This window comes from Ambystoma mexicanum, chromosome 13, assembly GCF_040938575.1.
Source record: "Ambystoma mexicanum isolate Mex_15411 chromosome 13, UKY_AmexF1_1, whole genome shotgun sequence".
Taxonomy (NCBI): domain Eukaryota; kingdom Metazoa; phylum Chordata; class Amphibia; order Caudata; family Ambystomatidae; genus Ambystoma; species Ambystoma mexicanum.
This window is the reverse complement of record NC_090938.1, coordinates 195,457,409-195,481,383: the sequence shown is the minus strand read 5'-3', so window position 1 is coordinate 195,481,383 and position 23,975 is coordinate 195,457,409. Positions and strand designations below refer to the sequence as shown.

Sequence of the window (23,975 nt, the reverse complement as noted above, 5' to 3'; positions counted from 1 at the left end):
TATATTTATGTAGATATTAAAGTGCATATTTATATTCATAGAAACGTAAAGTGTGTAGGTATATGTTTGAAGTGTTAAGTAGGAGGGCTAGATCAGTTGTGTTCTGTTATCTGGGTGTAGGATTCTAGTTCGTAAGTATACGGTATAGAGGAGGCAAGGACCCTGGCATGAGGTAACTGAGAGACGTGGCAGGCTGCCTGAGGCCACCAAGTGGGTGGGATCCACTCACGGAGGCCTTCCTCTGGCCTCATGCATCAGTGGGTGGTAGCAGGTGTTAGGCACTGAGTCTGCTTTGACCAATCCAATGAAGGATGGCCCGACGGTGCAGATCCCTATTTGGAAAGAACTCACGGCAGGGGAAATTAACAAGGCAAATTAGGTGATAGAAATATATATAGATGTTCAATTTAAAAGGTGACTTTTGTATGAATAAACAGGGATCCCCGTTTTAATCCCTATACAATCTACCTTGGTGTCTATGTCCAAAGAATGCATAAGGTAAGAACTCAGGGCGTAGGTCTTCTCCTCTTAATCATTGATTATATTTGCAGGTTCTGCGCCCCTCCCTATCCAGCCAACCTGGTGGGTGGGATGGTGGTTGCCCTGGGGACTGGGTGTTATGATAGGGTATTTAGATCTTGCTTAATACCCAGAGATTTCTAAGCACGGACCCGGGGATCGAACCTGTGTTGCTCCGAGTCGTCTTGCATCCAAGGTGAGCACGTTGCCCTTGAGCTATCCTCCCGAGACAGTTCAGAGAGATGTACACCCTCCCGACCAGGGCAGGAAAACAGGGGCTACAGCTAGGACGCAAGGTACTACAACAGTGACTTGCAAGTAGTTCGACTTTCGCCGCCCTGCACCAATCCACCATGTCATCCACCTTCACCTATGTTCCTCTTGCACTTTCTCTGTTGATTGTGCACTATACTAAAGTGCCGAGATCCAAGTGCCTAGATTCAATGCGCTTTCGGATGGAACTCTCCCGCCAGCGTTTGCTTCTTATGGTTGCAATGATCAGTCTCTGCTTCGGAAACGATGGAGCGTGGAAGTTTTGCAGCTTTCGGAATGCCGCTGCCCCCTCTTCCATGAGGCAGAAACCGTGATTAATGCGAGGAAGGGAAGCAAACAAGCGCAGGAGGGACTGAGCACCCCGATGAAGGGGGGTGATAATGGAGGACGGAAGGTTGCACGTGAGAGGAGGAAGGGTGCATTAAACTGTCAGGAGCAAAATAGCACCACGAGAAAGGACAAAAGTGCAAAGGAATGGAGAGCGAATAAGAGACAAATGCACAAGAAGGATATGATTGGTTATTTATAACGCGCTTAATACCCAGAGGTTTCTAAGCGCAGACCCGGGGATCGAACCTGTCTTGCTCCGTGTCGTCTTGCTCCCAAGGCAAACACGTTGCCCCACAGCTATCCTCCCGAGAATAAAAGGGAGGTTAAAAGGAGGAGCGGATGTTGAAGTGTTGGGATGGAATGCAGAATAGTACGTGGAGTGGTTGTAAGGAAGATCAGAAGCAGAAATGTCCTTTAATTGATGGTAACTACGGAGACTGCTGCTGACCACGCAGCTCAGATTGAGGCTAAGTCACAGATCCACTACAAACGCTGTGCCAGGGTGGGGCGGGTACACCGACGACCGACAACTGACCAACACAATTAAAACAAATCCCAAAGAGAAAACAGTACAAATTTAAGTTCGCCGGGTACTGGCAAACTGTACTACCGTTTCCACCAATTTGCTGGAATTACCGGCAGATTCCAGTGGCAGAAACGTTGGTAAATCCCCATTTCATGGAGTCCAACAGGACTCATAGGACTCCATGGGGGGATTTGCCTGTATTACCGGCAACGGTATTACCGAGCTGGTGATACCGGCCATTTTTCGCTGGTAGGGGGGCGAATAATACCTCCGTTCTTAAAGTGCCGGTACACGTTATTACGGACACCCAGAAATAATGAGAGCTGTTCAGAATGCAGCTGCAGCCATGGAAAAGTCTGCTGTGAAGACCTGTCACTCATAGATCCCTAGATTAGCATTTAAACACCAGGGGTAAAGGGAAAGTGTATACCAACAGAAGAAGGGCACGAAGGCTGGATGGTCTTTTTGGTACATTTCTTGTGGCATTTTTTAATGGGGGCAAGCTTCTCCCTCACATCCCTCTCACCACCCCCACACCTCCTCCAAGCCCCATAATGTTGAAAATCATAGGCATTTAATCCTCAACGCTCCCTAAAAAATCTTTTTTTTAATGTGGCAAAATGGACGTTCCACCAAGTGCAGTGAAATGGACACTTTGAAGTGGGCGGGTACTGGGCTTGATAGCCCTGCCCCTATACGTCACTTTCATTTAACACCATCAAACTTCTTATTCCCTCTCCTATCTCTTCCATTCTGGAATTCTGCTGTGCTCTCTTCGTTGGGCTCCCGGCTTCTCAACTTACTGCTCTTCGCTCTGTCTTCAGCTCTTATTCTCTTTAGCTCTTGACTCCTCTTTGACTTCGTCTTCTCATCCCCTTTCTAAGCATGGTCTGCATATCTGCCCTTGGCCTCACTCCTCGCTGGTCTTCATTTATCAACCACCATTCGTAATATCTCCTTTCTCTCCTCCCAACCTCCTTGTCCCCAATCCCCTTTTTTATCCTTGCTCTCCTTGCCCCTAAACACTGGAAGCCCCTTTCCATCTGGTCCTCCCCATGCCTTTTCCACCTACCTCTTAAATCTTATCTCTTTTCCACTATCTCTGACTCATAGGGGGGTAAATACATGTTTTCAGATTTTGTAAAATTACTGGTAAAATTGCTGGTAATTCCGGCACCAGCAATTTTCCTAGACCGGCAAAACACAAGTGTGCCTTTGGCGGCACTGATTTACCTCCAGCCAAGCAAATAACTGCCGTAATTACCGGCACCAGTATTACCGGTGCCGGTAATTCGGGAATCCCCTCAAATGGAATGGGGATTTAGGGCCATTGACGGCACATGGAATATCCTGGTAATACCGGGATATCAGGCGCTGATAACGGTAGGGTCAGTTTCCAGGTATACTGCTGGAATTACCAGAGGGATACTGGGAAACCCGTAATGACCCGCATAGTCTATAGCCACTTTAACCGTCTAATTCACAATTGAATAAAATGTCACCATTACTTATATGTGCACTGTGCTCTTCTTATGCTATATTATTTTCTGTCACTCTGCATTTTTACTGTGCCAAATCACCACCATAGTAGTTTCAGAGAACCTGATCCTTGTCTGTAGCATATTTTGCCCCCGCCGGAGATGCTCCAGAAATTAGTCGGTAACAGCACTATAAAATCCTAATAAAATGCAAATATATTGTTGTCGCCTGAGCAGGGCTACTGCTACCAGAGCTGGGATGAATACATTTGATTTCATAGACCTATGCATAGATTAGGTACATGAGGCAGTCAGGGACAAAATGGAATGGGAATTATATTTTTCACTCCCTAAAAATAATTTTTATCCCAACCAAAAAACGCCAGTGAGTAAAATATTTCCACTTCAAAATCTTTTCTGGAGGCCTGATGGTCTCTATTGTGCGCTGACGCATGGCAGAAGAACATGCGTCACATGCAATGGCCGCACGGGATTGTCACGTATTCCCCTCTGATTCCATTCATCTTTGCCACAGTAGTGACATCATAATACTTTTAAAACAGGACTAGCCATGACTGATACCATTGTTGCCAGGTGTTGTGTAATGTTATTTATTATTAAAAAGTATAGGTTGCTATGTTCATGAAAGTGTGGAATCCTGGCTGGTGGAATGTATACAGAAATGGTTGGGAAAGTTCTGGAATGTGGGCATTATGAAGGTTGATATATCTATACATGGCTCCTGATTTATTTATATAAAATGAAACCATAACAATGGCGACGAGGGGAAACGGAGCAGGAAAAGAAAAGAAGCAGATGTGGATTTGAACAGAGGAAATATAAAGCAGAAGCAAAGGAGTAAGCGACGTGAGAAGGAAAAAAAACGGAAAGAAGGACGGTAAATGGCATGAAATTGATGGCATTTACAAAGGATAAAATAGATATTGTGGCCGGTGAAAGGGAGAGAGACAGGCTTCCACAAATAGAAGATTACACTCCTGTTGAGGATGATGAGATCAACGAAAGAGACAAGCTAAAGAGGAAGAAAATTAAAGAATGGACTGATCTTAAGAGACATTCACGTGAAAATAGTCTAAAAGTGGGAGATTCTGTTTTAGTGAAACAAAGACAACGGAAATAATTGGACTCTAAGTATAGGCCTTTGCCGCTGAGGATTGTGGAGATCAAGGGTCCTATGGTAACTGCTATAGGGGATGAATGTGAAATAACAAGGAATGCGTCATTTTTTAGGAAATTATTTTGTGATGAAAATGATGAAAACACAGATGAAGACCTGATTAAGGGATCTGAAGACGACAGTTTTCCTTTTGATAATGATGACTCTATGGATTTTGATGCTGTGTTAGAAAATCCTTTGTTATGTGAATCTACTGGTCATATAAGTCCTGATTTGCAAGATAGTGTGTTAGGAAATCGTCCGTGTAGGGTGAGTCGGAGACCAGCCCGTTTAATTGAGCAGATATAATGGTGAACCTGCTAATTTGTAAGTACAAATTTACTTGTTACCTTATAGAGATGAAACAAGATGATAAGTAAGGGTGGGGGGGTTGTCTAATGTTATTTATTATTTTAAAGTATAGGTTGCTATGTTAATGAAAGTGTGGAATCCTGGCTGGTGGAATGTATACAGAAATGGTTGGGAAAGTTCTGGAATGTGGGGATTATGAAGGTTGACTTTGGATAAAGACAAACATATCTACACATGGCTCCTGATTTATTTATATAAAATGAAACGATTAGGTGCTTTATGTGTGCTTAAAGGTCATTAAGCTGTCAAAATAGCCCCACGAACTAAGTGTGCAAAGTGCACTGTGTGTTTTGTGGTAAGGGTTTGTGTGTTTGTTTTTGGGGGAAATGTATCATTCTACGAATTAACTTTTTTTCCTAAAATGTGTCCGCTAAAGGGGTTAACTTCCCACAGCTCGATACCACTCACCATGGCTGCCCCACACTTCCCGCAGCTCGATAACACTCACCATGGCTGACCCACACTTCCTGCAGCCTAATACCACTCACCATGGCTGCCCCAAACTTCCCGCAGCCTGATACCACTCACCATGGCTGCCCCAAACTTCCCGCAGCCTGATACCACTCACCATGGCTGCCCCACGCTTCCCACAGCTCGATACCACTCACCATGGCTGCCCCACACTTTCCGCAGCTCGATACCACTCACCATGGCTGCCCCACACTTTCCGCAGCTCGATACCACTCACCATGGCTGCCCCACACTTCCCGCAGCCTGATACCACTCACCATGGCTGCCCCACACTTCCCGCAGCCTGATACCACTCACCATGGCTGCCCCACACTTCCCGCAGCCTGATACCACTCACCATGACTGCCCCACACTTCCCGCAGCCCGATACCATTCACCATTGCTGCCCCACACTTCCCACAGCCTGATACCACTCACGATGGCTGCCCCACACTTCCCACAGCCGTATACCACTCACCATGGTTGCCCCACACTTCCCACAGCCTGATACCACTCACCATGGCTGCCCCACAATTCCTGCAGGCTGATACCACTCGCCATGGCTGCCCCACACTTCCCGCAGCCCGATACCATTCACCATTGCTGCCCCACACTACCCACAGCCTGATACCACTCACCATGGTTGCCCCACACTTGCCACAGCCTGATACCACTCACCATGGCTGCCCCACACTTCCTGCAGCCTAATACCACTCACCATGGCTGCCCCAAACTTCCCGCAGCCTGATACCACTCACCATGGCTGCCCCAAACTTCCCGCAGCCTGATACCACTCACCATGGCTGCCCCACACTTCCCACAGCTCGATACCACTCACCATGGCTGCCCCACACTTTCCGCAGCTCGATACCACTCACCATGGCTGCCCCACACTTTCCGCAGCTCGATACCACTCACCATGGCTGCCCCACACTTCCCGCAGCCTGATACCACTCACCATGGCTGCCCCACACTTCCCGCAGCCTGATACCACTCACCATGGCTGCCCCACACTTCCCGCAGCCTGATACCACTCACCATGACTGCCCCACACTTCCCGCAGCCCGATACCATTCACCATTGCTGCCCCACACTTCCCACAGCCTGATACCACTCACGATGGCTGCCCCACACTTCCCACAGCCGTATACCACTCACCATGGTTGCCCCACACTTCCCACAGCCTGATACCACTCACCATGGCTGCCCCACAATTCCTGCAGGCTGATACCACTCGCCATGGCTGCCCCACACTTCCCGCAGCCCGATACCATTCACCATTGCTGCCCCACACTTCCCACAGCCTGATACGACTCACCATGGCTGCCCCACAATTCCTGCAGGCTGATACCACTCGCCATGGCTGCCCCAAACTTCCTGCAGCTTGATACCACTCACCATGGCTGCCCCACACTTCCCGCAGCCTGATACCACTCACCATGATTGCCCCACACTTCCCGCAGCCTGATACCACTCACCATGGCTGCCCCACACTTCCCACAGCTTGATCCCACTCACCATGGCAGCCCCACACTTCGCGCAGCCTGATACCACTCACCATGGTTGCCCCAAACTTCCCGCAGCCTGATACCACTCACCATGATTGCCCCACACTTCCCGCAGCCTGATACCACTCACCATGGTTTCCCCACACTTCCCGCAGCCTGATACCACTCACCATGGCTGCCCCACACTTCCCACAGCCTTATACCACTCACCATGGCTGCCCCACACTTCCCACAGCCTGATACCACTCACCATGGCTGCCCCACACTTCCCACAGCCTGATACCATTCACCATGGCTGCCCCACACTTCCCACAGCCTGATAACACTCACCATGGCTGCCCCACACTTCCCACAGCCTGATACCACTCACCATGGCTGCCCCACACTTTCCGCAGCTTGATACCACTCACCATGGCTGCCCCACACTTCCCGCAGCCTGATACCACTCACCATGATTGCCCCACACTTCCCGCAGCTTGATACCACTCACCATGGCTGCCCCACACTTCCCGCAGCCTGATACCACTCACCATGGCTGCCCCACACTTCCCGCAGCCTGATACCACTCACCATGATTGCCCCACACTTCCCGCAGCTAGATACCACTCACCATGGCTGCCCCACACTTCCCGCAGCCTGATACCACTCACCATGGCTGCCCCACACTTCCGACAGCCTGATACCACTCACCATGGCTGCCCACACTTCCCGCAGCCTGATACCACTCACCATGGCTGTCCCACACTTCCCACAGCCTGACACCACTCACCATGGCTGCCCCACACTTCCCGCAGCCTGATACCACTCACCATGGCTGCCCCACACTTCCCACATCCTGATCCCACTCACCATGGCTGTCCCACACTTCCCGCAGCCGTATACCACTCACCATGGCTGCCCCACACTTCCCGCAGCCTGATACCATTCACCATTGCTGTCCCACACTTCCCGCAGCCTGATACCACTCACCATGGCTGCCCCACACTTCCCACAGCTTGATACCACTCACCATGGCAGCCCCACACTTCCCGCAGCCTGATACCACTCACCATGGCTGCCCCACACTTCCCACATCCTGATCCCACTCACCATGGCTGTCCCACACTTCCCACAGCCGTATACCACTCACCATGGCTGCCCCACACTTCCCGCAGCCTGATACCATTCACCATTGCTGTCCCACACTTCCCGCAGCCTGATACCACTCACCATGGCTGCCCCACACTTCCCACAGCTTGATACCACTCACCATGGCAGCCCCACACTTCCCGCAGCCTGATACCACTCACCATGGTTTCCCCACACTTCCCGCAGCCTGATACCACTCACCATGGCTGCCCCACACTTCCCACAGCCTGATACCACTCACCATGGCTGCCCCACACTTCCCACAGCCTGATACCATTCACCATGGCTGCCCCACACTTCCCGCAGCCTGATACCACTCACCATGGCTGCCCCACACTTCCCACAGCCTGATACCACTCACCATGGCTGCCCCACACTTTCCGCAGCTCGATACCACTCACCATGGCTGCCCCACACTTCCCGCAGCCTGCTACCACTCACCATGATTGCCCCACACTTCCTGCAGCTTGATACCACTCACCATGGCTGCCCCACACTTCCCGCAGCCTGATACCACTCACCATGGCTGCCCCACACTTCCCACAGCCTGATACCACTCACGATGACTGCCCCACACTTCCCGCAGCCTGATACCATTCACCATTGCTGTCCCACACTTCCCACAGCCTGATACCACTCACCATGGCTGCCCCACACTTCCGACAGCCTGATACCACTCACCATGACTTCCCCACACTTCCCAAAGCCTGATACCACTCACATTGGCTGCCCCACACTTCCCACAGCCTGATACCACTCACCATGGCTGCCCCACACTTCCCGCAGCCTGATACCACTCACCATGGCTGCCCCACACTTCCCACATCCTGATCCCACTCACCATGGCTGTCCCACACTTCCCACAGCCGTATACCACTCACCATGGCTGCCCCACACTTCCGACAGCCTGATACCACTCACATTGGCTGCCCCACACTTCCCACAGCCTGATACCACTCACCATGGCTGCCCCACACTTTCCGCAGCTCGATACCACTCACCATGGCTGCCCCACACTTCCCGCAGCCTGATACCACTCACCATGGCTGCCCCACACTTCCTGCAGCCTGATACCACTCACCATGGCTGCCCCACACTTCCCACATCCTGATCCCACTCACTATGGCTGCCCCACACTTCCCGCAGCCTGATACCACTCACTATGGCTGCCCCACGCTTCCCACAGCCTGATACCACTTACCATGGCTGCCCCACACTTCCCGCAGCCTGATACCACTCACGATGACTGCCCCACACTTCCCGCAGCCTGATACCACTCACTATGGCTGCCCCACACTTCCCATAGCCTGATACCACTCACCATGGCTGCCCCACACTTTCCGCAGCTCGATACCACTCACCATGGCTGCCCCACACTTCCCGCAGCCTGATACCACTTACCATGATTGCCCCACATGGCTGCCCCACACTTCCCGCAGCCTGATACCACTCACCATGGCTGCCCCACACTTCCCGCATCCTGATCCCACTCACTATGGCTGCCCCACACTTCCCGCAGCCTGATTCCACTCACCATGGCTGCCCCACACTTCCCGCAGCCTGATACCACTCACCATGGCTGCCCCACACTTCCCACATCCTGATCCCACTCACTATGGCTGCCCCACACTTCCCGCAGCCTGATACCACTCACTATGGCTGCCCCACACTTCCCGCAGCCTGATACCACTCACCATGGCTGCCCCACACTTCTGGCTGCCCCACACTTCCCACAGCCTGATACCACTCACCATGGCTGCCCCACACTTCCCGCAGCCTGATACCACTCACCATGGCTGTCACACACTTCCCGCAGCCTGATACCACTCACCATGGCTGCCCCACACTTCCCGCAGCCTGATACCACTCACGATGACTGCCCCACACTTCCCACAGCCTGATACCATTCACCATGGCTGCCCCACACTTCCCACAGCTTGATACCACTCACGATGACTGCCCCACACTTCCCACAGCCTGATACCACTCACCATGGCTGCCCCACACTTCCCACAGCCTGATACCACTCACGATGACTGCCCCACACTTCCCACAGCCTGATACCACTCACGATGACTGCCCCACACTTCCCGCAGCCTGATACCACTCACCATGGCTGTCCCACACTTCCCGCAGCCTGATACCACTCACCATGGCTGCCCACACTTCCCGCAGCCTGATACCACTCACCATGGCAGCCCCACACTTCCCGCAGCCTGATACCACTCACCATGGCTGCCCCACACTTCCCACAGCCTGATACCACTCACCATGGCTGCCCACACTTCCCGCAGCCTGACACCATTCACCATGGCTGCCCCACACTTCCCACATCCTGATACCATTCACCATGGCTGCCCCACACTTCCCACAGCCTGACACCACTCACGATGACTGCCCCACACTTCCCACAGCCTGATACCACTCACCATGGCTGCCCCACACTTCCCACAGCCTGATACCACTCACGATGACTGCTCCACACTTCCCACAGCCTGATACCACTCACGATGACTGCCCCACACTTCCCGCAGCCTGATACCATTCACCATGGCTGTCCCACACTTCCCGCAGCCTGATACCACTCACCATGGCTGCCCACACTTCCCGCAGCCTGATACCACTCACCATGGCAGCCCCACACTTCCCGCAGCCTGATACCACTCACCAGGGCTGCCCCACACTTCCCACAGCCTGATACCACTCACCATGACTGACCCACACTTCCGACAGCCTGATACCACTCACCATGGCTGCCCACACTTCCCGCAGGCTGATACCATTCACCATGGCTGCCCCACACTTCCCGCAGCCTGATACCACTCACCAGGGCTGCCCCACACTTCCCACATCCTGATACCACTCACCATGGCTGCCCACACTTCCCGCAGCCTGACACCATTCACCATGGCTGCCCCACACTTCCCGCAGCCTGATACCACTCACCAGGGCTGCCCCACACTTCCCACATCCTGATACCACTCACCATGGCTGCCCACACTTCCCGCAGCCTGACACCATTCACCATGGCTTCCCCGCCTTGATTTGAAATTGCAGACACGTGCCCCGGGTGAGTTGCTCTTTATTTTGTGAATTCGGCACATTTGCCGAGAAGGGTGAAACAGAAACACATTTGGGGTTGTGCATAAGGGATTTGTGTTGTGAATCAACATGCACGCTGTGGTGACTGCACTTTGTATTTGCAAGGGGATTTCTTTGTGAATCTGGACCGTTGAGTTAAGCCATTGCCGTCCGATAACAAATATATGGCAGAGGAAAAACTAGCAACAGGGAAAAAGCCTTTTGACTCTGGAGTGACCACAAAAAACACAAATTCCAGGTAGCGGCTCTTCCCAACCATCTACTGATGCTGCCACGACCGGGAGTGCAATGTATCGTGCTAATCTACGTGAGTTTTTAATCACATGAAAATCTGTCACGGATATCTTCATGGACCATCACAATCTACAGGCCAGCCTATGAGTCAAAAAAATGCACCTTGAGTAGTAAGAGACTTCAGATGCCATTTTATTTATTTATTTATTTGTCATTTGTATAGCGCACATAGCCCCGGGGCATGTCTATGCTTTCCCGGTATATATATTCATGGCAGGCATTTCCAAGTTGCTTCCACATGCAGGAGTATTTGGATTTGTAAATGTAATCTGCGACAAGGGCATTGATCAAAATATCTCTAGCGCAAGTGCTCTGACGATAGTCCATGATCAACCTCAAGTGAAAAGGGAATGCCTGCCGGATCACCCCCTCCCCCCGCTCCACCAACCAGCTGCGTCCATCTCAAAGTGGGCGATTCCATCCATCAATAACTTGATTGAAATTAAAAAATTAGCAATGTGAGCATGCAAATAGACTCCGACCGTAAGTCCCTCAGATGCCTAAAGTTGGGGCTCAGTAGGAGTTCCCCCAGTCTGGAAAACATGCTGGTAATTCCGTCAGCTGCATTCTTTCCAGACCGGGAAACACAAGGTTGCCGGTGGGACCAGTGAGCTCTTGGCAAGCCTGACCTGTCAGGAGTTCAGATACCTAGAATGGTACCGGTGCATCCGACATGCTCTGCTCGCGGGTGCCGTTACAGCGGTCAGGTCACACCTGGTGGCCGTAATGTCACCTGCTAGCAGAATTCGTAGTTTGCCGGTCCGGGAACTACGGTACCAGCAAGCTTACCAGTATGTAGTTACCGGACCGGCCAACTTGTAGTTTTGTTGTCACAGGGAACACTTTGCCCCAGTGCTAAAACCCAGCAAAGGTGTCCTGTAATAGCCCTCCAGGTGAGCACACTTGCATTCTAGGACCCAAAGATGCTCTCCATTTTCAGTGCAGACTCCCCAAGGGATTCTACGAGCGATAGTGATATAGTGGCATCCTTATAACCCGCAGGTCCAGACTGTGAACGAAATCATCCTTTCCCATTAGTTGCAGTCCAGTATTTCGTAGGTTTTCCTTAGCAGATACTATTGCTTTGCTAGAGGGGATAATTTTATCCAAACTCTGATGCAGGAAGGCTTTGTACTCAGTGAGACCCCATCAAATAGTAACACGGGTGCAAAAGGGTGTGGCATCAGGTCTTTTAAGGTTGAAAGCCTCGTGTTTGAGCCATAAGGCAGGATGCCATGATGCTATGTTATTTTCAGTGTCTAGGTACAGGCTTGGCCAACTGCACGGGTGCGAAAGGGTGTGGCATCAGGTCTTTTAAGGTTGAAAGCCTCGTGTTTGAGCCATAAGGCAGGATGCCATGATTCTATGTTATTTTCAGTGTCTAGGTACAGGCTTGGCCAACTGCACGGGTGCGAAAGGGTGTGGCATCAGGTCTTTTAAGGTTGAAAGCCTCGTGTTTGAGCCATAAGGCAGGATGCCATGATGCTATGTTATTTTCAGTGTCTAGGTACAGGCTTGGCCAACTGCAGGCCAGAGAGCCGGAAACCACCAGGCAGGTTTTCAGGATATGATATGAAACTATATGATATTACATTTATAATGAGACTTTACAAAAGTGTTTCAAGGCGCGTCGAGGCAAGGGAGGGCAACATAGGGAAGACAGACAACGATCTTACTAGGCCAAGTGGCATTGAGATCGCACAAGTGCAGGGGGGAGAGGGGGAAGGGTGAGGGGAAGTACAGTACATAGGATAAACAGTAAATAAATAAAAACAATAAATAAGAACAATAAATAAGAAGTGCAGACAGCTGATGGCAAGTCCAAGGGTAATTGCAAGAAAGAACTAGTTGGGGCTGTAGGGATACAGAAACAACCCCAGAGTGCTAGGGTTGCCAGGGGGGCAGTGCAGGAGTGCAACTGGCGGGGAGGGGACCTGGGCCCTAGAACAGAGGGTGGCCAGTGCAGTAGTACAGTTTCAGTTTCAGCCAGGAGTTCAGCAGGGGAGAGGAGGAGAGAAAGCAGAACCAAAGAGGAAGTACTTGAGGTGCTTCTGAAACCAGAGATGGTTCTCCTCAATTTTCAGAGAGACAGAGAGGCTGTTCCAGAGGAAGGCCCCAGCCGAAGAAAGAGATTTACCGCCAACTCATTGCTTGGAGAAGCGCCTGACCCTGAGGGAGTTGGAGGCAGATCCCTCATTAATGTTCTTATCTGACATGTTTCAAGGCCTCTCCTAGAAGGTCTTGCTGTCCTGCCAAGGAGATGGTTCAGCTCCTGCCCTAGTATTGTGATTCGTGGTCAGAGAAAGGGAAGTAGAATCAAATGGATGATGAGTGAGGAATACACTTCTGCTGGAGGGAGGATTGAGGCAAATAGACAATACCATTAACCCCTTCACTGTTTGGACCTCATCAGTTTCCAATGTGAATTAGGAGTATGCAAATATTCTAAAGGCAGTAAAGTGCTGAAGGAAGAGATGTAACAAATTATTAACTTCTTTACTGTAAGAGATTTAAGGGAAGGACAAAGAGTGAATATTGGCTGTGGGTTGAGGGGGAGTCACAGTTGCAATGGAAGTGTTGAAGGGCGGAAGGGAGGGAGCAACGGCTTAGGACAGCATGAAGAATGGTAGAAGAGGGAGAGAGGGTTTTAGAGAAAGGGTTGGAAGGATAAGGAATTGGGTGAGACTTAAAAACACTTGAGTTAAGGTAATGAATATGTGGACCAGTAAATGGAAGGAGGTAGTGGTGTGGGGGTTTAAAGTAGCAGAGATGTGACAGAGGAAGTCCCAAGCATGTGATTGTCCCAGGATGCACCGCAACGGTGGCTCAGACACTAAAATAACAGCAGAACTTGTTTTATTCTCAGCTGTGTTAGTTAACCATTCCCAGAGGCAGGAAAAACGCAGTGGGTCCCCGGAAAAATATTTTTTTCTTTTCTGCCAGCTTCAACAACTTCTTTCAGTATGGCAAGGTCGAATTCTCTTCAGGATTCTGGTTAATAAATGGATAGATTTTTACCAGACCATAATGCCTGTAAGTAACCTTGGTCGTCATCACTTTCCACGTGAACTTTCACCTTCTTCCATTTATACCGCCCTTGGACCTAGACTGACTCCCTTGTTCCACCTGGTCTACCTCTATAGGATGTTGCTAGTTATGAGATCCTCCTGTCTTGCTGTTTCTACGCCCCCGTGTTCTGTGGTGTGGATTGACTGTTCCCATCCTGTTACTTCCCAAGGTTGGCTAACCCTTCCTTCTTGCATGATCTGAGAGGTTTGGCGTACAGACCTCTACCGCTATTGCTTTTCTGATACTGCTGAACGTCAGTGTGAAGAAGGATGAATGCCACTGTCTTGAATTTGGTACATTTAGGTCTATGATTAATAGAACTAGACATAACCATTGGTATCTGGGGAATGCCACACAGCTCACTCCGGTACTGCAGAAAAGCATGCACCCTGATTGCCGTCGTTGGCCCAGAGTTGACCACAGAACCTTTCAAAGCCACACGTGCACAGCCTATAGGTTAAGACCTCTTTTCACCTATGTGTAGAGTGTGCATGTATCCCTGGAAACTGGATAATCATAACTGCCTCATATGAGGGCAGCGGACCAGGAAGTTGTGACCAACTAGGGACATCCTATGAATCATTAGGCCCTTCATAGGGAGAAGCACAGGCTAAGACAGCTCAAGGAGCTAAATCCTAATCAGTTTAAGTGGATATGGCTTCAGTATATTCTGTGAGTTCAGGGCTTGTTAAAGGAGTAAGGCCAGCTGGGGATTCCCCAAAAAACACAACTGCAGTAAATACTGCTTGTATAGGGCTACCCATACACTGGGTTCTGCTGTGGCATTGTTAAGCGGTTCAACGGCCCATACCAGGGATAATCGCCCAGCAACCCATGTTAATGGCCCGAGCGCAGCAAGGGTGGTTAACCAGGGCCCTGGGACTTGACCCCCGGTATGGCCCATGGAATGGGTTAAGATCACCATTAGCACCTCAAGCGGAAACCTGGTGTGCTTAAAAACATAATTGTCATTCATTGAACGACACTGTGCTCGTCACGGTCAATTAATGAAAATACTTTTCCAAGATGGCCCCCACGGTAGTAGAAGGCGGTGCTCCATGCTAGGCCCTCTTCTATTACAATAGCAGCCAGAAGAGGCAGGGGAACTACCACGGTGGAGGCGGAGCGGCAGCCACCACAATCAGGTAAGTATGGTTGGGTGGGTTGGAAAAATAAAAATAATAAAACGGATTGAAGGGTGGAGGGAAGATGGCGGCTTCGGGAGCCTGCCATCAAGTGGCTTGAAACGCGGGCTAGATTGGGAGTATCAGCCCGCATTACCAGCCTTTTGATTGGCTGGCTCCCATCCGCCGGGTGCTAATGGTAGAGAAAGGAGTACAGGAGGCAAGTAGAGGCCAACCTGTGGAGAGCCAGGGGAAATGATGAGGAGAGAGAGAGAGAGAGAGAGGGAGAGAGAGAAGTGTGTGAATAGAGAGATTTCCATTTGTGAAGGAGTATCAGGGGCTGCCTTCTATTCCTCTCAATCTGTACCCTAAGAGTTGACTAGACAGGTGTTATGTTCCTGCCCCGCGCGGAGGCATAGCGTGGTAGGCCGCAGCAGTAGGCCTCAATGACGCAGCTCCAGCCAGAGCGAGAAAGAACGACACGACACACGCTGCTAGGGTTTGTGCCCGGAACTGCCTCCCTCGCGCGGGGGCGGGGCTTTTATTCAGACACCATACGTCACCGCGTAGCGGGGCGAAGGGCGGATATAACAACAGGAACTGCCAACCACGCTGGTTTTCTTCTGGCCGTTGCATTTATTTGAAGGCAACTTGAGGTCTGCCAATAAGAAGAGCATGTCTAATGAGGACCTCAGTGGAGGAAGTGAAATCATACAATAGAAAGATCTGGAAAAACGAAAAAAGACACAGTAGAAGACACTGTTGGTACTCACCGCGAGTTGAATAATCCAGAGGCCCGAGACACCAGCAGACTTCAGACCTGAGCATGACAAAAAATACAACTGCAAGTTAGAATTATCTGAGTTAAGAAAATAGAAGTAACAGTGACATTGTCATCCGCGAATAATGAATGACGAAATCAATGTTAGCTTTCAGATCTGAAATAATCCAGCTGTAAACACGCATCGAGCGATTGCAAATCCTCCATTTTACATAAGCAAACTCGCATATCCTAGAACACATTATGAAGGGAATATGCAAAACAGGTAAGTCCGTAACGGCTGATCTGGGAACTTAATACTGTCCTTTTGCATAAGGTTGCGCAACAGTTTGTTTAAATTCGGTGTCCGAAAAATGTGCACTTGCATATACAAAATGAATGGATGATATGAGAGGTGCTGCCACACTTTCTCACGGCTTCGAAAGAAACACCCCCTGTGGCCGATCTGCATGCTTCCAGGCACTGTGCTACACAGCACAGTCCCACAGAGCACCGCGCATGCGCAGCGCTCTGCAGTAACTGCGTCATGCTCCCTGCTAGTCAATGGAGAGGACGCCCGTCAGAGTCTTTGACTCACGGGAGACTAGGGGCACTTTGTCCTTTTTATGCTTATAGCTGTAGCCCAATTATCACTCCACATATTTTGACAGCAAGAACAAAGAGATTTGAAAGGTTATGCAGTTTGTGTGTGCATAGTCACATCGCCGATATATTTCACTTCGCGTCTTCATTGCTCGCAAGCCTAGTTCCATAAGCAATGAAGCACAGAATCTCGGTAGGCCTGAGAGGTACACATCAGATGGTTACGGGCAGAGGCGATGCCATGGGGGGCTGAGAGAGGTATAGTATAGACCCTGGTCTTTTGGCTGTAGCCGCAGATAGAATCTCAGGGGCTACAACAAAAGGCTAGCTAACCCCGACTCCCGACAGCCCCGGCAATAGCATAGCCCAGGACCTTTTCCAGACCTAGCAACACCCCTGGTTACGGGACAAAGAGTCCTTGCAACATGGCATGTATTAGTAGCAGACCATTGAGGGGAGCAGGGAGCAATTAACATTTACAGTTAGTGGGGAACAAACAGCAGTGTGAAAAGCAGACATGGGGTGGAAAGTGCTGAGCGGATGGATGGTGGGCTTGTAGGTTTAGGGGTGTGAAGAAGCTGCTCTTGGATTCTCTGCTGAATTTCAAGCGAGTGGGGTGAGTATGACGTTAGTGGGTTTGAGGGTCTACAGCCATGGGGTGCTGAAATGGTCCTCCACACTGGTAAGATGTGGGAAACGTCCTTATTCATGTAGCAGCAGATCATGTGTACACCCCGCCGTTCTCCCTGTAAGCTCCTTCTAACTGACTAACTGCTCAACATTCTCATCTTGCATTCCATGTGTAGCATTCCACGCGTAGCATTCCACACATGAAGAATGCTACAGGTGCACATTGGGAATGCTCTTGTTCCCCTGGTGCTTTCACTTTTGTACTTTAGAACTGGTCTGGCTAGGCTCTCTGACTGCCAGAGATGGTGAAATTGCATGTGATGCAGCTGGGTTTGAAGGTGATGCGTGCTTGAAAAGGGCCGTCAGTGGTGGTCAGTGATATGTTTATTTATTTATTTTTGCATTTTTAAAGCGCTCACACAGCCCGAGGGCATCGAGGCGCTGTTTCAGGAATATGTCTCTTAGTTGTGTATTTATAACACGCTTAATACCCAGAGGTTTCTAAGCACGGACCCAGGGATCGAACCTGTGTTGCTTCGTGTCCTCTTGTTTCCAAGGCAAGCACATTGCTGCTGAGCTATTGTCATGCATGCTGGACGTGGTCCTACCTCCTACGCTCGTAGAACAGCTAGACCGTTCTATTCCAAATGGCGGTTGTTCGATACGTTGCCGGGAAAACGACGTTTGCACTTTTCACGTCGCTAACTTCACGTGTTTTCTGCTTCGTCACGTGAACTACGGCATTACGTATTTAAGCAGCGTGGAAACTTCACTCGCTGCTTCTGATCGAATCATTTGGCGTTGTGTAGCTGAACCTCCAGTCTGCATCCTTGCAGGTTACTACAGCTACTTTTTGGGCCTTCTATAGCGTGTTTTCCGTCACACGCTGATTCCTGGAGCTCTTTGGTTGCGTGTAAATCCACACGCGCACGCTATCTTCAAGCGCTGCTGGACTGGACTGCGTGAATCCTGCTTGCGTGTAAATCCACACGCGCACGCTATCTTCAAGCGCTGCTGGTCTGGACTGCGTGAATCCTGCTCGCGTGTAAATCCACACGCGCACGCTATCTTCAAGCGCTGCTGGTCTGGACTGCGTGAATCCTGCTCGCGTGTAAATCCACACGCGCACGCTATCTTCAAGCGCTGCTGGTCTGGACTGCGTGAATCCTGCTCGCGTGTAAATCCACACGCGCACGCTATCTTCAAGCGTTGCTGGTCTGGACTGCGTGAATCCTGCTCGCGTGTAAATCCACACGCGCACACTATCTTCAAGCGCTGCTGGCCTGGACTGCGTGAATCCTGCTCGCGTGTAAAATCCACACGCATATATTGTCTTCGAGCGCTGCTGGCCTGGACTGCGTGAATCCTAATCGCGTGTAAATCCACACGCACACGTTCTTTTCTTCGCGGCTGTGCAGAACCGCGTGAACTTTGTTTATACCTCAAAAGGAGCGCTATTTCCAATTCCTGTACCTGTGATATTAACAGGGGGATTGGTTCATTTCTATACTTTACTCTACGTGGGAAGGAAGCTTTCAAGGATAATTGGAAGGTGACAGTGAACAGTACTTTGGACGCTATCCTGTGGTGCATCAACCCGGTATCTAGCGTGAGCCTCGTTCCGTTCGGGATAAGTCTCACTTACTAATCTTCCCTTCCTTGTCGTTTGTTCTACCTTGGATTCCTCAAGAGACTCTGCTGGATTCGTCTGCCCTAGACTCAAGGTCAGTGTGTGCATTCATGACATTTTCTATTCCATCATACCCAGGTTGGGGCAGTTATTCATGATACTTTATTTTGTTCTAGGCTGACTTCCTATACCTTACCCACGCCCTTTCCAGTGATCCATCGCTCTGCCTGTTTTACCGGTCAGAGAGTTGTATCATTTGGAAGGTCTTAACTTGACTTCACAACTATCAAAACGCGTGAACAGGGATCCGGAAGACCCTACTACCTGTATCCTTTTGAGTACCGTATCCTTTTCGGTTAATACTTTGGTGCTTTCTGACAGAATCAGAAGCCATGGAGGGTACGGATCCTTTAGCTGTTTTGACTCAGTTGATCAGCGATTTGAGAAATGAAATGGTTACGGCACAGGACATGTTACGGCATCGTATGGACGTTATGCAAGACGCCATGCACGGTAGCCCTCAGGGAGCACAGGTTCCAATGGCCACTGCATCTGGATCGGGGACTATGACACCCCCACAGGAAACTATTAATGTGGTTATGCCCACTCAGTTTCCCTTGGCCCCTCCGGAACGGTTCACTGGTGATCCCAAAACCTATAGAACCTTCGTTAATCAGTGCCGACTCCATTTTCTTTGCCGTCCTACATCTTTTCCTGACCTAACCACAAAAGCAGCATTTGTGCTTTCCCATTTAGGGGGCACAGCTGCTGCTTGGGCTAACCCTTTGTTGGAAACAAATAGCCCTTTGTTGTACGACTGTGACGATCTCTTGGCTGCTATGAGTAAAGTCTTTGACATGCGTTATGCTACTCAAGCTATGGATCTGGAGTTACTTAATCTACAACAAGGCAATCAGCCTCTTTTGCCTTACATTGCCCGGTTCAATCAACTAACAGCCGAAACTCAATGGCCTGACGGCAAGAAAACGGCTGTTTTCTACAAGGGTCTTTCAGAAGAACTGAAAGATGCCTAATCAACAGTTCCGGTGGTTCCTACGGGATTCACAGAGTTGCTCGATTTGGTTTTACAAATCGATGCCCGAAGGAATGCTCGGAAAGGAGAGAAAAAGCCTTTCATGCAAGCCTCGGGGCGTTCAGAGACACCGGCAGTTCTCTCTAACGACCCCGAACCCATGCAGATTGGCGTCGTGAGAGGCCGGTTGTCCAATACAGAACGAGAGAACCGAAGAAAGAACCATTTATGTATGTATTGCGGTTCATCTGAGCATTTATTGGCGACATGTCCTAAAAAACCCATCAAGCGTTCGGGAAACGCCAAAACTCGACAATAGCAGGAGTCCCTATGTCGAGTGTTTCATCGGACTCCAGTACCATTCCTAAACACGCACCCGTAATTGTTGAGGTGACGTTACGTTGTGGTGAACGAGAATTGGTTTCCAAGGCCATGGTTGATTCCGGAGCCACCAACAATTACATAGACATCACGTATGCCAAGAATTGTTCCATACCCCTTGTAAACAAGAACAAACCTGAAACGGTTAATACCGTGGACGGATCTGTTTTGACTTCTGGTATGGTAACCCAGGAGACGGTATCTGTTCAGATGACATTATCGAATAATCATTCGGAAGAAATCATCTTCGATGTCATAGCTGCTCCGCAGTACGAGATCATACTTGGTCTTGCATGGTTAACCCTTCATAATCCCGCCGTTGACTGGGTTTCGGGATTGCTCCAGTATCCTTCGATTCATTGCAATGAACATTGCTTTACCAGTCAGGAGGTGTCAAACAAGCAACACATATTAGCCTCTATGGTGGAAGCTTCGACTATCAGCGTGGTTCATCAAAGCGACACTACCATACCATGCGAATACGCTGAGTATGCTGATGTCTTTGACAAGGGCCAGGCAGAACAATTGCCTCCCCATCGACAGTACGACTGTCCTATTGAATTGATTCCTGGTGCCAAAATCCCTACAGGTCGTTTATATTCACTAACCCCAAAAGAAGACGTTGTGTTGAAAGAATACATTGACAAAGCTTTAGTGATGGGTTTCATACGGCCATCACAATCACCTGCTGCGTCTCCTCTATTCTTTGTTCCGAAGAAAGAGGGAGATCTAAGGCCTTGTATTGATTACAGGGCACTTAACGACATCACCATAAAAAACCAATATCATTTACCACTGATAAACGTTCTATTGGATCAATTAGGTACTTCCAGTTACTTCACCAAATTGGACTTGCGAGGAGCATACAATTTAGTTCGCATTCGTGAAGGCGACGAATGGAAGACCGCTTTCAAGACACGGTATGGTCTTTACGAGTATTTGGTGATGCCTTTTGGTCTGTGCAACGCTCCCGCCACTTTTCAATTCTTCATGAATGATATATTCAGGGACATAATGGACCAGTTTGTGGTGATTTATCTGGATGACATTCTGATCTATTCGTCTTCTTTTTCGGAACACGTCAAACACGTTTCTACAGTCCTACAAAGACTCAGGGAGAACCTTCTTTATGTGAAAGCCGAGAAATGCGTCTTTCATTCACAGGAAGTGGAATTCCTGGGCTATGACATTACCAATCTAGGGGCTCGAATAAGCCGCTCCAAGGTGAAGGCCATATTGAATTGGCCGGTTCCGCACAATGTCAAGTCATTACAGTCTTTCTTAGGCTTTGCGAATTTTTATCGCAGATTTATTCATTCTTTCTCCAAAACAGTAGCTCCTTTGACGGCCTTAACTAGTTCTAAAGTTCCTTTCTGTTGGAACCCAAATGCCCAAGCATCATTCGAAAAGTTGAAAGAAGCATTTACCACTGCACCCGTGCTTCAACATCCAGATCCAGATCGCCAGTTTATCGTTGAAGCGGATGCATCCAGTGTCGCTACTGGAGCGGTACTCTCACAAGTTTGCACAGAAACCAAGGAGGAGCACCCAGTGGCTTTCTTCTCTCGCAAACTTACCCCATATGAACGAAACTACACCGTCACTGAGCGGGAACTGCTGGCTATCAAGGATGCCTTCCGAGAATGGCGTCATCATCTTCTTGGGGCCAAGCATCAGGTGTTAGTGTACTCTGACCATAGGAATCTTCAAGCATTCAAATCCATGAAATGCCTTACGGCCGACAGGCCAGATGGCATGTCTTTTTTGCCCAATACGATTTCCAGGTCACATATCGTCCTGCCCGAGAACACGTTAAGTCGGACGCGTTGTCCCGTATGGGTGAAGAGGCGAAGGAAGAAGCACAAGTACAGAATCAGTTGTTGGCAGATCATGTAATATGTAGTTGTTCTGTTCAACCATCCTTAAAAACCGAAGTACAAGAGTGGGTAAAAAACCATCCACAAGTTATCCAGGATATGAATCTGGACGTACATAACGGTTTACCATTCACAGAAGGAGTGCTCTACCTACCGACGTCTTCAACGCGGAATAAAGCCCTCAAGTGGAATCATGATTCCTTGATCGCAGCCCATCCTGGACGGAAGAAAACACTAGAACTACTCAAAAGATGGTGCTGGTGGCCGTCCATGTCAAAAGATGTCATAGATCACGTATCAACTTGTTCTGTATGCATCCAATATAAAAGCACTCCTGGTAAACCAGTGGGCTTACTCCAGTCCCTACCTGTCCCTAACAAACCATGGGACATGATATCTATGGACTTTGTGGTAGAACTCCCACCAAACCAGGAATACGATACCATATGGGTTGTAGTGGATTATTTCACTAAATTGGCTCTTTATATTCCCTGTATTGGTTTACCAACCGCTGCTGTTCTGGCTGACCTATTCATCCGACATGTATTTCGTTTTTTTGGTCTACCGTCAGTAATCATTACGGACAGGGGCTCACAGTTTGCGTCACGCTTTTGGAGAGCACTAACCTCTGCATTACTGATTGATGATAGAATGTCCAGTGCTTATCACCCTCAAACTGATGGACAGACCGAAAGAGTCAACTGCACTATGGAACAATATCTGTGGTGTCTGTGTCTGCAGTACCAATCGGATTGGCTCACGGTCCTGCCGGCAGCTGAATTCGCCTATAACAACTCCTATCATAGTGCCGTAGGCACTTCACCGTTCTATGCGCTTTATGGACAGCACCCCCGATCAATACCTTTGGATTCCAGCTTGTCTTTGGATACTCCTGCCGCAGGTCGTACCTTTCGTGATCTGAAGATATTACAGAGGAAAGTGAGGCAGCAATTAGAGCAGGCTAAAAGACGCGACAAGTTCTATGCCGATGCTCATAGAATACCCGCACCCGTCTACAAGGCTGGTATGAAAGTATGGCTGTCCACTAAGAACTTGAGAATTCCAGGCAAAAAGAAATTATTGCCTAAATACATTGGTCCGTATGTAGTGCTCCAAGTAGTCAATCCGGCTGCTGTCCGTCTGGCTTTGCCACAACGATGGCGAGTGCATCCCGTATTCCACGTGTCACTCATTAAGCCATGTTCTGAAGCTACTAGATTGCCTGTCCGGCCTGTTGCTATTTCTGTGCGGGGTTCGGATGAATACGAAGTACAGGACATACTGGATATGAGACTACGTTCTGGTAGGCCGTTTTATCTGGTGGACTGGAAGTGCTATGGTCCCGAAGAAAGGTCCTGGGAACCTCTTTCTAATATTCATGCTCCTGCTTTATTGAAGCGTTTTCACACGAGAAGGGGAGAGGTTGCCCCTTTGGGGGATGGCACTGTCATGCATGCTGGACGTGGTCCTACCTCCTACGCTCGTAGAACAGCTAGACCGTTCTATTCCAAATGGCAGTTGTTCGATACGTTGCCGGGAAAACGACGTTTGCACTTTTCACGTCGCTAACTTCACGTGTTTTCTGCTTCGTCACGTGAACTACGGCATTACGTATTTAAGCAGCGTGGAAACTTCACTCACTGCTTCTGATCGAATCATTTGGCGTTGTGTAGCTGAACCTCCGGTCTGCATCCTTGCAGGTTACTACAGC

General features: G+C 49.6%; 1 protein-coding gene across 2 annotated transcripts in view; it reads right to left on the bottom strand.

The window, feature by feature from the left end:
- SYT2 (synaptotagmin 2) overlaps nt 1–23,975 on the bottom strand; it is a 1,362,149-nt gene that overhangs the window by 556,626 nt on the left and 781,548 nt on the right. For both annotated transcript variants that reach the window (XM_069633618.1, XM_069633614.1), the window contains exon 4: nt 16,124–16,170. The gene's annotated coding sequence lies outside the window, so the exon portion shown is untranslated. The remainder of the gene's footprint in view (nt 1–16,123; nt 16,171–23,975) is intronic.